This window comes from Ovis aries, chromosome 13 (genome assembly GCF_016772045.2).
Source record: "Ovis aries strain OAR_USU_Benz2616 breed Rambouillet chromosome 13, ARS-UI_Ramb_v3.0, whole genome shotgun sequence".
Taxonomy (NCBI): Eukaryota; Metazoa; Chordata; class Mammalia; order Artiodactyla; family Bovidae; genus Ovis; species Ovis aries.
Genome location: NC_056066.1, coordinates 63,777,529 through 63,791,530, shown reverse-complemented (window position 1 = coordinate 63,791,530; position 14,002 = coordinate 63,777,529). Strand labels below are relative to the sequence as shown.

Sequence of the window (14,002 nt, the reverse complement as noted above, 5' to 3'; positions counted from 1 at the left end):
AAATGAACTGAACTGAACACACTATTAGATTTACTTATTAAGAAGACTACTTACAATGACTACATTTTGCATTTTAGTCAAGAATAAGAAGTTAACTTTCCTGTATATGTCAAGAAAAGTTTCATGAGAAAAGTATAAACAGAACCAAAGGCCTACTGAAAATCAAATTCTGAAAATCATTTTCTCAGGCTATACAAAATAAACACATTTCACGTTTCTACATTTATCAGTTTTAAACATTCTGAATCATAAATTAATTACTGTGTCCAGTTTCTGCAACAAAATTCTACATCTTTTCCATGAGAAAACCTTTTGTCACTGTATCCAAACCTTGGTAAATAAAAAAAATTCCATGTTCAAAGTCTACAGAAGAGGTTAATCAAGATGACCAAAAATGCTAAACTAGAAATGTAATAAGCAGTTGAACTACTTTGATTTTACCTTTTCTATTCTTTTAAAGCTGGGTAATTATGAGACTATATACATGATCCACCATTAAAGGGGGTGCCACGGCTGACAGTAACGAAGATCCTTATGAAAACGGAGGGGTAGCCTCTTCAGTATTATCCTCACATATCCTAATTATTACAAAAGAACAAATATGGGAAGAGCTTTCAAAATCTGCCTCTTGACTGCAGTGTCCCACTGTCACAGGGTGACCCAGATACAAGCTTTTGTCCCTCACTTTCCATTCTCACTACAACCTCCCTAGCCTGGTCTCCCTGCCTCTGGACCCTATCAACTCTAATAAATACTGTGCTGCTAAGTCGCTTCAGTCGTGTGCGACTCTGTGCGACCCCATAGACGGCAGCCCACCAGGCTCCCCCGTCCCCAGGATTCTCCAGGAAAGAACACTGGAGTGGGTTGCCATTTCCTTCTCCAGTGCATGAAAGGGAGAAGTGAAAGGGAAGTCGCTAAGTCGTGTCCAACTGAACGACCCCATGGACTGCAGCCTACCAGGCTCCTCCATCCATGGGATTTTCAAGGCAAGAGTACTGGAGTGGGGTGCCAATAAATACTGTAGACTTCAATATTAACAAAATAAATTTCATAAAATACCACTTCATCCTACCAGTCAATAGGACTTAAGTTTATCCTAAAAATAAGAAGACTGCTGAAGGGCAGCAGAGTACACTACCCCAAAATATGCCACTTTGGCATAAGAATTATTCTGAACTAAAGAAAATCAAAACTCAGCTGCAAAAGCTCTTTACCTCTCTCCCTCCCACAACTGCCTACATTTACACTGGAAAGGAGGCCTGTACTAAGAAGAGAATTATTACCAGAAAGTATCTTTTTACCTAAGAAACTTAACTGCAGGGACTTCACTGGTGGTCCAGTGGTTAACGCTCCACACTCCCAATGCAGGGGGCCTGGGTTTGATCCCTGGTCAGGAAACTAGATCCCATAAGCTGCAACTAAGAGTTCCCATGCTACAACTAAAAGATTCTCAATGCAGCAACTAAGACTCAGCACAGCCAAATAAATGATTTTAGAAAGAAAGAAAGAAAAGAAACTAAACTAAGTAAGTAACAGGGCAACCTTTATTTTCCAAACATCTCTCCTCTTCCCTTTGTATCACCAGCCCCTACCCCTTTTCCTTATAAGGCTCAGGATATTTATATAAGCCCCTATTATGGCTGCCTTTTGGGTCTCAGTTTTATGAGGCTCCCACACTGTATTTAGGAAATTTGTTTTTCTCTTGTTACTCTATCTTACAGCAATTATTAGACCAGTCAAAGAATCTGAAAGGGAAGACGAGAAAATTATTTTGCCCCTACACTGATCTCTTAATTTTTCTAAACTTTCTGTTCTTACTGGGACCACACAAACCCTCTTCAGATTAATTTAAATTCACTGCACTTTCTTTCACCACCTTAAGTTCATTCCTGCAATTTTCCCATTCTGAATCCCAGTTTTAAATAACTTCCCTCCTCCTCTTTGCCTTAATCTTTCTGTTTACGCCTCATTCAGCCCTAGACAGCAGTAAGGTATCGCTTGAACTTTAAAAATCTCTATGTGAGTAAGGACTCTCTTCCCAGAGAGCAGTGAACATGGGTTATGCAGCAAAAAGTCAAGTCCCAGATCAGAGGTTACAGAACAGCAACCCACAAGACAAAGTCTGCCCACAGTGGTGAATCTGTCTGGCTCACAGCATTTTTATGAATTCATTATGTTGCCAACATTTAAAAATAAAAATTTCTCACAAAATCTTAAATTCCAGCTTCTCTTCACAAAAAAGATGTTCAGGTCACACTTCATCTATATGCCTCCTGCCCTACCTCCTGCCAGATGGATAAATCTCACCTCAATTTTTTTAAAAAAGTAAACCAAAGCTGCCGAACAGCTGCCCCCCTGGAGTAACATGAATTCCGTAAATCACTTAAGTCCCAACCTGCTCTACCATTACTATTTAAATCTAGCCCTTGTAGGCATCTGACTTTACAGTGCTCCCCTTATACAAATTTACTGAATGAATAAATTAAGATGACAATTTTAAGACAGACAAGGTTGGTTAATGATAGTTTTAGAACAGACAAGGTTGGTGATGATGATAATGTGATAATGGTAACAACACTGGCAATTAACATTTCCTGCTTTATTGTGAACCAACTATTGTTCAAGCAAAAATACATTATCTCATTTAATCCACACAAAAACCCTATGGATATACACTATTATTATTCTCGATTTATAAATGAAAAAACTAAGGCACAGAGAAGTGAAACAACTCAGCCAAGGTCACACTGCCAGTACTTAAGGTACAGTAAGAATTCAAAATCAGATAGTCTAACTCCAGGGAACACTGTTAATCCCTACAATATGATTCCTTAAGACTACCATCCTTTCTTCTGTGACCAACTGAATTAACTGCCTGGAACGAAGACTCAAGAGACTAAATTTTAGAGCCTATTCTTTCTTTGCACAAATGACTAAGAAGCAAACCAAAGTTCACCTAAATGCAGATGGCATTTTTGAATTTTTTTCCTCACCTTAAAAGAAAACTATATCTGTAACTGAAATATTAGGGAATCCAATCAAACTATATATTTGTTATCAGACTACTCCCGGAGTAAGGTAAGCTCAATAATGAGATGAATCCTTAGTTCAAAACTACAAAGTGATGATACAGCATAAAACTCTTCTCTTTCTTGGGGTAGAAGGATATATCTACGAGAGTAAACAGTGTGCAGACATGAAAAGAATTAAGTTTCTTGAGGGCAGGAACTGCTTTTTTCCATGAGTTCCTGCAATTAGCACATATTCAGTTATAATAAAGGAACCAAGAAATCCAAACATCTTAAATTGAAATGCAATGAAATCCTTATTATAGCATTTATCATCTTGCTTTTTTACAGTAATTACTAGTGAATAGTTTTATTTTCCTCACAAAAACACAAAATCCTTGAGGTAGAGTATCCCTTGGAAACTAGCATAACAGGGCTCAATAAACGCTTGCTTAATATTACAAGCTCAACATTTCTTCCTGCAGGTCTCTCAACCAATGTTTAAAGCAGAAAGAGAATTCCTTGGTGGTCTAGTGGTTAGGACTCCGAGCGTCCACTGCATGGGGGAATGAAGATCCTACAACCTGCATGGCCCAGCTAAAAATAAAAAATAAAGTAGAATTTAAAATGGCTTCTCATTTACAAAGCAATGGATGCTCTGAAATCCTATTATAAGATATTTTTGAGACCAGTCCCACATTGTATCAACAAAGCCCTGAAAAATTGGTGAGCTGGCATAAGCAGCACAAAGAATAACCAAAGAGCTGGAAGGAGAAAGCATCATGTTCATACCTTCAGTAGAAAGTAATGCAGTCCAGAGATTTAAGCAAATTGCTCAAGATCACAGAAATTAAGTAACAAGCAATATCAAGGCCAGAACACATATTTCCTGAATGCTGGCCCAGTTTTCTTTCCACAAAGAACTACTCTGTGAGCTCAGGATGAAATGGATACTTTTAGAAATATTTTAAAGATATTTGGTATGGAGGATGATCTTCCCCAGTACATAACTTTTTGTGAGGTATTATACCACCAGTAAAGATATGAAATTTGCCTTGTTCCAATCATTGCAGATAACGCCATCTTTTCCCCTGTTGTTCTATATACTTTTTTCATTTTCATTTCATACTTTCCTTTCATTATCCTCTGAGAATTCTTCCTCTCACTGCCTCTGATTTATCTACTTTTCCTCTTATCCACTTCCTTTCTTTAGTATCTCACAAACCACCCTACCATCTCCTTTTCTCTTTGTAATTATTTTTTTTTTAAACCCACAGATTAATCACACATTTGATTATAGACTAACATGGGATACCATAATAAGCAAGCCACAGCCTTGGTCTCTTGGCATTTATGAGGCAATTTGTTAACAAAAATATAAACTAAACACAAAGAGTCACACAATTTTAATTTTACTATGATTTTACAATGGGGACAAGAAGCTTAAGTACGGACGGGACACTCATATGAAGAGATGTGGTAATAACAACAGTTGCAAGGTTAGGGTTAAGCAAATGAAAGGGATCCTCTTTCCTATACAGCTTTCTCACCAATTCATGTGCTCTACTTCCTTTACTCCTTATTCTCTCACTGCTTGACTTTTCCTGTGCTCTACTTTTTCTCTTAACCAGCAGACTTCCTTTTCTTCCTCCTGGTCTTTTTTTTTTTCCCTCTCCTGATCTTTTCAGATGAATCTGTCCTGTCCTGTTTTCCTTTTCAATATTATTGCCAACCCCTCCCACCTTATAAATCTGGATAATGGCTTCAGATGGGAATTCACTTTTTTCTAAAGATTTAATATGTATTATTTTATTTGATCCTCACAACAATGCCAGGGAGGCAGGCAGAAATCAACATAACTACTTTACATATAAACTAAGTCTTGCCAAGATTAAATACTTTGCCAAAAATCAAGTTTGTCAGCAGCAAAATCAAATCAGAACCCAGACCTTTTCTTTCCAAGTCCTCTATTCTGTTTCCATTGAACTATATTGTTTTCTTTTTAATTCCTACATATTTTAACCAATATATGTGCACATGTATGGACAAGTATAGAGATAAATGTTTCTAAAATAGCACAAATGAGAAAAGTATATGACTGTATAGGGAAGCTATTTAGAAAAACAAAAGTCAAAGGACCCAAATTAAGAATACAATGTAGCTCACAGGCTAATCCTTGTAGAGGCAGCTATGGGTTTCAGATCCAAATGGAAACTATGTCTTCAACCAAGTGATGTAGGCAGCATCAACACTGGTCTCTCCCCATACTCCCACAGCTGTTAACAGGACCAGTGCTCACCCTCAGCATCATTTCTGACCCCCACTCTTTCACAAGCATGCCACCATACCTGAAGTTTTCACTGTTTGAAGTCACTTCTTTGGATTAAGGCGCTGTCTCCAGAAGGCCACGGTTAAATGCATGTTACCTGAGAAAGGAAGGAGGGTCCATTAACACATTACTCCTGTGTTTAAACACATCAGATCAGCAATGACCTTTGGAATAGGACAGCACAATGTCCTTTAAAAAGTTTCACAGAATAGATAATTTTTGATGGAGCAGGCAGGATAATAAGGTTAAATTGGGAAGAAAATGATTCACGCATACAATACGGTAACTCCCCACCTGCGTATAGCTACATGGCAAAATGAGGATGGCCATACAAATACATACTCTACCTTTTGAGATCACAGTAAGGACTATCCCTGCAACTTGGAAGCTCCTAGGGATAAGAAAAGAAAAAAGTACTCCAAGGATCTGAGTATAGCCAATTCTGTAAAGAAGCAAAGAGCTGAGTTGGCATCAGTCCTCCAAGGACAGTACACTGCTAGACTGAAAGAGGACAAAAAAAGGAACAGATTCTGGTTAACTACTTCTAGTTGTGAGGCTAGTTTCCAGCCCAACATTTTTAGCAGAGGGCTGACCTCTTAGTGAGAGAATGCTGCAATTCAGTTCTTCAACCCCACTTGCTAATTTATATTGACTCAAAGCCAGTATCATTTACAGCCACAAAAGTCAACATGCCTTTACTGAGTGCATATTATAAGCCCAAAATTTGGCTAGGTGATATAAATATGGGGTTGGGGGGGAGGGGGGCCTTTAATACACTTTTGCCTTAACCCATACTATAGAGTAACTCCTCACCTGCGTATAGCTACATGGCAAAATGAGGAGGGCCATATAAATACATACTCTACCTTTTGAGGTCACAGTAAGGACTATCCCCGCAACTTGGAAGAAACCAATCCCCTAAACCCAAAACAGAGAAGGGTGAGGAACAAGAAAAGGCGGCAGAGGGTGGCTATTTTTCTGTGAGTATAAACACAAATTTCCTAAGCCAGAATGAATACAACTCACTTCTAGGCCAAAGTTCCTTGTTAAACTCTGAACAGTCAAGAGGCACAGGCTAGAAATACTTTTTCTTTTGGTCTAATACCAAAAGTTCTTTAGTAGTACACATTCATCTTGGTACACTGGAGAACAGACTAAGAGTTACAAAAGTTGGTTCTACTTTTAGCTCTGATTCTTTATTTAAAAAAAAAAACAAAACAGAAAAGGTTGGCTAGTCCAAGAATAGCATATACCTGGCACATATATTGATACCAACCACTAGATAACTAGTGTCCACAGGAGTCATCACTAATCAATCATAACTCACTTTCCCAGAGAACCCTTATGATTAAAATCCTTCTCAACACAGGGCTTCTGGCAGCTACTTCAAGTGAAAGTTGGCCCATAAATCAAAATGTATCTGCTACTGTGGACTAGATAATCTCTACAATCTCTTCCAACTCTTTAATATGTATTATTTATTTATTTGGCTATGCTGGGTCTCAGATGTGGTATGTAGAATCTTTAGTTGCAGTATGTGGAATCCAGTTCTCAGAACTGGGATCGAACACACAACCCTTGCATTAGGAGCATAGAGTCTTGGCCACTGGACCACCAGGGGAGTCCCCCAACTCTAAAATTCTAAAACCAAGTTTCTGAGGGTGGGAGAAAAAACACTTCCCAAAAAGCTCATAAACCAATAGCATTGATAGCCATAAATTTCAGTCTAATCTCTAAATTCTACAAATTGTACCTGATCAAGGATGCTAACAATAAATTCTGATACCATTAACATATATAACTGTGCAATACTATTCTGATTTGCTAATGGGTTCTTTTGACAGAAAAGGAACCTTTTACCCAGAATGGCCCTAAAGAAATCCTCATACAAAAATAGGACAATATTGCACTAGTAAAGAACTAAATTTAATCCCTTGATCATGCCCACGGCCTCTCAATGAGGACAAGCCTTTCACTTCTCACCTAAACCACTGCAACAGCCATTCTTCCGTCCTTTCACTCATGCCACAAAGCAATCTTCCCAAAGCAAACATGTACTCAATATCATTTTCCTGTTAAAAAATCTGTATCTAAAAATAAATAAATAAATAAATAATAAAAAATCTGTATCTATTGCTAACAACATAAAACAAGTTTTTTTCTTGCCTCACATCCATAATGCTCTCCTTCCCCATCCCACTCCCTGCTCCCTTTTATCTTCCACAATCCTGTGTTTACTAACAGTACTGAGGTGTTTCCTCTGCCCTGTCCTTCCCTTTCTCCATTACAATAACACTTCAGCTAAGACCCAACTTCAGCTTGAAGCAGATTCTTCCTCCTCAAATCAGACACAACTGATTACCTCCTCTTCCATCTCAAAGCTTTTGGTTTATTCAAAGTATTGTCTCAAAGGTTTCCAAAACCATCAAAATTGCCTGAGGCAAGTTTTAATCCTCAAGGCCGACCCAAACCTATTAAATCAATCTCGGGAAATAAGGCTCTGAAATTTCTACTTTTAAAAAAGCTGCCCTGATTATTTTAATGACCAAATTTGGGGGCTACTGGTTTGTCTCTTCCAGTTGGTGTAAAGACGTTTCTTTAAGGAATGGAAAAATGATTTACTCTAGAATACACTGAGGAATTATCCTGCACTTGTTTATTTCATATCCTTGTTGACTTGACTCATATGCTGAAGATGAAGGAATTCCTTTCGGACTCACACCCAAAAAACTTATATCCACTGTTGAAAACAGCAGGTGAATTTCCACCTTCATTTCTAAATCTTAAAAATGAAGTAACTGTAACCTGAGTAAACCTATGAATACATGATTAAGACTCTCACCAGACCTGCTCTGAGAACTTTATTTCGGCAGAGAAACAACTCTCTAGCCCATTTTGAGGGTGGAAATACACTGCCTCTAGTACTTCCCTACGATCTAATTATATTAGGAATACATGCAAGACTCAAACTAAGTACAGTGATAGATGGATGGCTCAAGTGCCTCGTTAATTTTCAGAGAAAAATTCCCTGAAATGTCTCTTCCTTCCCCACCCCTCACTCCCAAAAACTACACTGAAGCTGAATAACAGCGGAAAATCTAACAAGATACAAACATTAGCAAGAAAACAAGGTGAGTTGTTACTGGGGAATCGTGGATTTCGGGTAGTTTGCAAATCCACCAGGTTACATCGCTAACTTGAGGCCCAGCGTCTACCTGGGGCGCAGAGATCCTGTGTTTCGCTCTACGTCGCGGCCCGGAGCAAAGTCTAAGAACTTGAGTTCCCCACTTAGTCCCCACCAAGTCCTGTCCTCATCACGACTACTTTTTCCTTCTCTCCGCTAAAGAAAAGGGCACTTTCAGGAGGAAGGGCAGTGACAGCTCCACGTCTGCAAAACTCGGCGCCGGCGGGGCCGCTGCGGCGGCGGCGGGCGCCGACGACGACGCCGGGGCCGGGACCACCACGCTGGGGGACAATAGACGGAGGGGAATGGAAGAGAGAAGAGAGGCAGCCGCTGTACTTGGCCCCTCTCGCTGGTGCGAGCTCCAAAAAGTCTCGGGAAGGGCAGCGGGTGGCAGGTGGGCCCGGCCGCCGCCCCTCGCAGGGCCACGTCGCCCGCCCCGGCCGCTGCCGCGGGGCCCCTCGCGTAGGCCGGGCCGCAGGAGCAGAGCCCCCGGGCGGGGCTGACGGGCTCTGGGCTGGACCCCGGGGGCGCCCGCTGGGGCCCAGTTCTCTCAGAACTTGGCGCCCGCGAGGAGAGGGGCTCCGACCGTCTGAGCCCAACAGGGGCCGCTCGGGGCTTCCAGATGACCCATCCCCGCCACCCCTCCGCCCGGCCCCTGCCACTAGCCCGAGCTCCCCGCGCCCACCACGGGCACCGGCTCTGAGGGAAGAGGAAGCAGCCGCGGCTCGGGTCCCGGCTGACGCGCCGCACTCCTCTACCTCTCGCCCTCCTCCGACGTATTCATCCAGGACCCTCCCTCTCCCCAAAATTGCCTCCAGTCCGCCCGCGGGTTTTTACCGGGACACGGGGCGGCGGCTACTCTTCAGTCCCTCGACTAAGATGGCAGCCGGTCCCGATTCCGGACCACAGCTACTAGAACGAGTTGGCGGCCAACGCGCAGGCGCCTCCAGCTCCGGAGCTATCAGGACTACAAGCCCTAGAAGTCCTTGCGCACTAACCAGCTGCGGGCAGGAAGACCTAGCGGAGGCTGGTGAGCGCAGCTAAATCCGAGCTTGTATTTAGCTAGGTGGGAGGGACTCTTGGATTACTCCCGGTCAGTACAGTTGCTCAGTCGTGTCCGACTCCTTGCGACCTCAGGAATTGCAGCACGCCAGGCCTCGCTGTCCATCACCAACCCCCGGAGTTCACTCAAACTCATGTCCATCGAGTCGGTGATGTCATCCAGTCATCTCCTCCTCTGTCGTCCCCTTCTCCTCCTGTCCTCAATCCCTCCCAGCATCAGTCTTTTTTTCTTAATTTTTTTTTAATTTAAATTTATTTACTTTAATTGGAGGCTAATTACTTTACAATATTGTATTGGTTCTGCCACACATCAACATGAATCCGCCACGGGCGTACACGTGTTCCCCATCCTGAACCCCCCTCCCCCCTCCCCCCTCCCTCCCCTTCGCATGAGGTGGCCAAAGTATTGGAGTTTCAGCTTCAGCATCAGTCCTTCCAATGAACACCCAGGACTGATCTCCTTTAGAATGGACTGGTTGGATCCTCTTGCAGTCCAAGGGACTCTCAAGAGTCTTCTCCAACACCACAGTTCAAAAGCATCACTTCTTCGGTGCTCAGCTTTCTTCACAGTCCAACTCTCACATCCATACATGACCACTGGAAAAACCATAGCCTTGACTAGACAGACCTTTGTTGGCGAAGTAATGTCTCTGCTTTTGAATATGCTATCTAGATTGGTCACAACTTTCCTTCCAAGGAGAAAGCGTCTTTTAATTTCATGGCTGCAATCACCATCTGCAGTGATTTTGGAGCCCAAAAAAATAAAGTCTGACACTGTTTCCACTGTTTCCCATCTATTTCCCATGAAGTGATGGGACTGGATGCCATGATCTTCGTTTTCTGAATGTTGAGCTTTAGGCCAACTTTTTCACTCTCTTCTTTCACTTTCACCAAGAGGCTTTTTAGTTCCTCTTCACTTTCTGCCATAAGTGTGGTGTCATCTGCATATCTGAGGTTATTGATATTTCTTCTGGCAATCTTGATTCCAGCTTGTGCTTCTTCCAGCCCAGCATTTATCATGATATACTCTGCATAGAAATTAAATAAGCAGGGTGACAGTATACAGCCTTGATGTACTCCTTTTCCAATTTGGAACCAGTCTGTTGTTCCATGTCCAGTTCTAACTGTTGCTTCCTGACCTGCATATAGGTTTCTCAAGAGTCAGGTCAGGTGGTCTGGTATTCCCATCTCTTTCATAATTTTCCACAGTTTATTGTGATCCACACAGTCAAAGGCTTTGGCATAGTCAATAAAGCAGAAATAGATGTTTTTCTGGAACTCTCTTGCTTTTTCCATGATCCATCGGATGTTGCCAATTGATCTCTGGTTCCTCTGCCTTTTCTAAAACCAACTTGAACATCTGGAAGTTCACGGTTCACGTATTGCTGAAGCCTGGCTTGGAGAATTTTAAGCATTACTTTACTAGCGTGTGAGATAAATGGAACTGTGTGGTAGTTTGAGCATTCTTTGGCATTGCCTTTTTTTGAGATTGGAATGAAAACTGACCTTTTCCAGTCCTGTGGCCACTGCTGAGTTTTCCAAATTTGCTAGCATATTGAGTGCAGCACAGCCCGGTATCTCTAGGCTTTTTAAAAAACCCTCCTCGTCTCACACCAGAACCTCTCAACAGTATGGCTACGGATCCAAAACTCTAGTGTGCCTCAGAATCACCTGAAGGGCTTGTTAAAACATAGACTACTGGGCCCCACCCCCAGAGTTTCTAATTCAGCAGATCTGGGATAGGATCTAATCATTTTAATAATTTGCATTTCTAACAAGCTCTCTGATGTACTTCTAGTAGGAGATCACACTTTGAGAATCACTGAACCGTATCTTAGTCCTTAAAAAACTACATTCAGGAGTTACACTGATTGGATTCAACTCCACCTTTTAACAGTGTACACTTAGGGATGATGAAAATAGCTTACACGTAAGTGGTGCCAACGTGGCAGGTGTTCTTAGAGCTGATCAATAAGCTCCTTTAATCCTCACAACGAATCTGTGAGGGAACTACCTTCATTTTCCTCACTTTACAGATGCACAAACCAAGTCACATGCTGGATAAGAACCCAGGCAGTCTGGCCTCAGATTCCAACCTCTTCCTTCATAGATTGTTTGTGAGAATCAATAGGCTGTGGAAGTAAACTCAGAGGCACAACTAAGTGCTTAGTAATTAGTGATCTATGCTATTATTGTTTAGCATGTTTCCTCCTAATAAAAACAGTATTTTACCATTTAGAAAGTCACTTACACTTTTCAAAGTACTTTCAAGTCCTCCATGTCAGTGTTTCCTGCAATGTACCTTAGGAAAGCATGTTAAAGATACAGATTCCTATAACCCTACCCCATTCACATTATCTAGTGCTGTGGTTCTCAAACTTCAGTGCCCATCAGAATCACCTAGAGGACTTAAACCATAGACTGCTGGGCTCCACCTTCAGAATTTCCAGTTCAGTAACTCTGAGCTCTGACCGCAGTGTTTGCATTTTTGACCACAGATCACACTTGGACAATCACTGTGGTAGGGCAATGTTTCTCACCTTTTTTAAAATTATCATCTCGATAAGGAACAATTTTACACTTTTTGGGGGCGGGGGGTGGGCATGCCACTCTGCACTTGGAATCTTAGTTCCCCCACTGGGGATCAAACCCATGCTCCCTTCAGTGGACATGGAGTCTTAACAACTGGATCACCAGCGAAGTCCTACTAGACATTTTTCCCCTAAATTCCCTCATGAAATTTTAATGTCACAAATGTACTTTTTATCATGTATGTACCATGTATCTGAGCTTTTACCAAAAAAATTTTGAATGGGGAGGAATTCCCTGGCTATGCAGTGGTTAGGACTCTGCACACTCACGGCCAAGGGTACAGGTTCAATTCATGTTCTGGGAACTAAGATCCCTGCAAGTGGAGAAGGGCATGCAAACAAAACAATTTTTTAAACATACATGTATTTTAATGTCCTCTGCACCCCCACAATCAATTTTTGTCCTATTGTGAACACATGTTCTGCAGGATGTGGGTTTTTAACTAGTGCCCCAGGTGATTCTTAACACTAGACAGAACGCAGTGTATCTTTAAAGTATGAGGTATTTTTATGCCTGGGCTTCCCAGGTGGCTCAGTGGTAAAGAATCCGCCAATGCAGGAGTTGTAGATTCGATCCCTGGGTCAGGAAGATCCCCTGGAAAATGAAATGGCCACCCACCCAGTATTTTTGCCTGGGAAATCCAATGGCCAAAGAAGCCTGGCAGGTTACACTCCATGGGGTCAGACACAACTTAGCAACTAAAACAAACATTTTTATGTCCGTTATACAAAGAGGGAAATGAGTCTCAAGTAAATTAGATGAGTGGTCCAAGATCACTCAGCCAGGAACCAGGGATTCAACAGAAGTCCTCCAGCACCACATTCTGTCTTCATACACAATTTTTAAACTATATAATGTTACGCAAAACTAATGTATAGTGTTTGAAGTCAGAATAGTGATTACCCTTGTCCTTAGTCACTCAGTCGTGTCTGACTCTTTGTGACCCCACGGACTGTAGCCCACCAGGCTCCTCTGTCCATGGGACTCTCCAGACAAGAATACTGGAATGGGTTGTCATGCCCTCCTCCAGGAGATCTTCCCAACCCAGGGATCAAACCCAGGTCTCCCACATTGAAGGCGGATTCTTTACTGTCTAAGCCACCAGGGAAGCCCAGTGATTACCTTAAGGAGTCCCAAAAGGGGGTGGCAAAAATGTTCTGTGTCTTGATCTGCATGCTGGTACACTGGTAGGCTCACTTTGTGAACATTCATCAAGCTGCATATTTATGATTTGTGTATTTTTCTGTGTATTATATGTCAAGAAAAGTTTATGTAAAGCAAATATGTTTTAAATGTATATTCATTTTATTCCAAAAACGCATCTCTTTCTACTACATACCAGCTTCTCAAACTTTAGAGTGCATCAGAATCAGCTGGGGGACATATTGAAACCCAGATTGCCAAGTAACACCCCCAGAATCTCTTAAGTTCTGGAATCAGGCCCAAGAATTTTCATTTCAAAGTCGACACAGCTTAGCGACTGAACAACGATAAACAAGTGCCTAGGTGATGCTGATGCCTAGGGATCACATTTTGAGAACCACTATGCTGGGTGGTCTATGCTATCCTAACGTTCTTGCTCATGCCAACAGGATGGATTAGGTCTGATCTGGGAGGCAGACCTAGTGGAATTAATGTCAGGCTTCTTCAGAGCCACATGGACCAAGGATCTAGTACTACCAATATCTTACTTCAGGGGGTTTAGGGAAATCCCCTGACCCTCAGTGGCCAAATTTCTAAATGGGAATAATAGATACTACCTCCTGAGATGTTGTGAAAATTCTAGGAAATCCAGGGCAGGTATTTAGTTGATAGGTTCTCCAAGGA

General features: G+C 41.9%; 1 protein-coding gene across 18 annotated transcripts in view; it reads right to left on the bottom strand.

Annotated features, from left to right (window-relative positions):
- Nucleotides 1–9,435, bottom strand: part of ITCH (itchy E3 ubiquitin protein ligase) — a 99,999-nt gene extending 90,564 nt beyond the window's left edge. For 7 of the 18 annotated variants that reach the window (XM_042230046.2, XM_042230051.2, XM_042230048.2 and 4 more), the window contains exons 1-2: nucleotides 9,359–9,435; nucleotides 5,357–5,434 (exon numbers count right to left, since the gene is read on the bottom strand). The gene's annotated coding sequence lies outside the window, so the exon portion shown is untranslated. Of the gene's footprint in view, nucleotides 1–5,356; nucleotides 5,435–5,684; nucleotides 5,839–6,203 lie in introns of all 18 variants that reach the window. The other 11 variants (XM_042230054.2, XM_042230058.2, XM_042230057.2 and 8 more) reach the window with 6 other exon arrangements.
- Nucleotides 9,436–14,002: the final 4,567 nt, after the last annotated feature.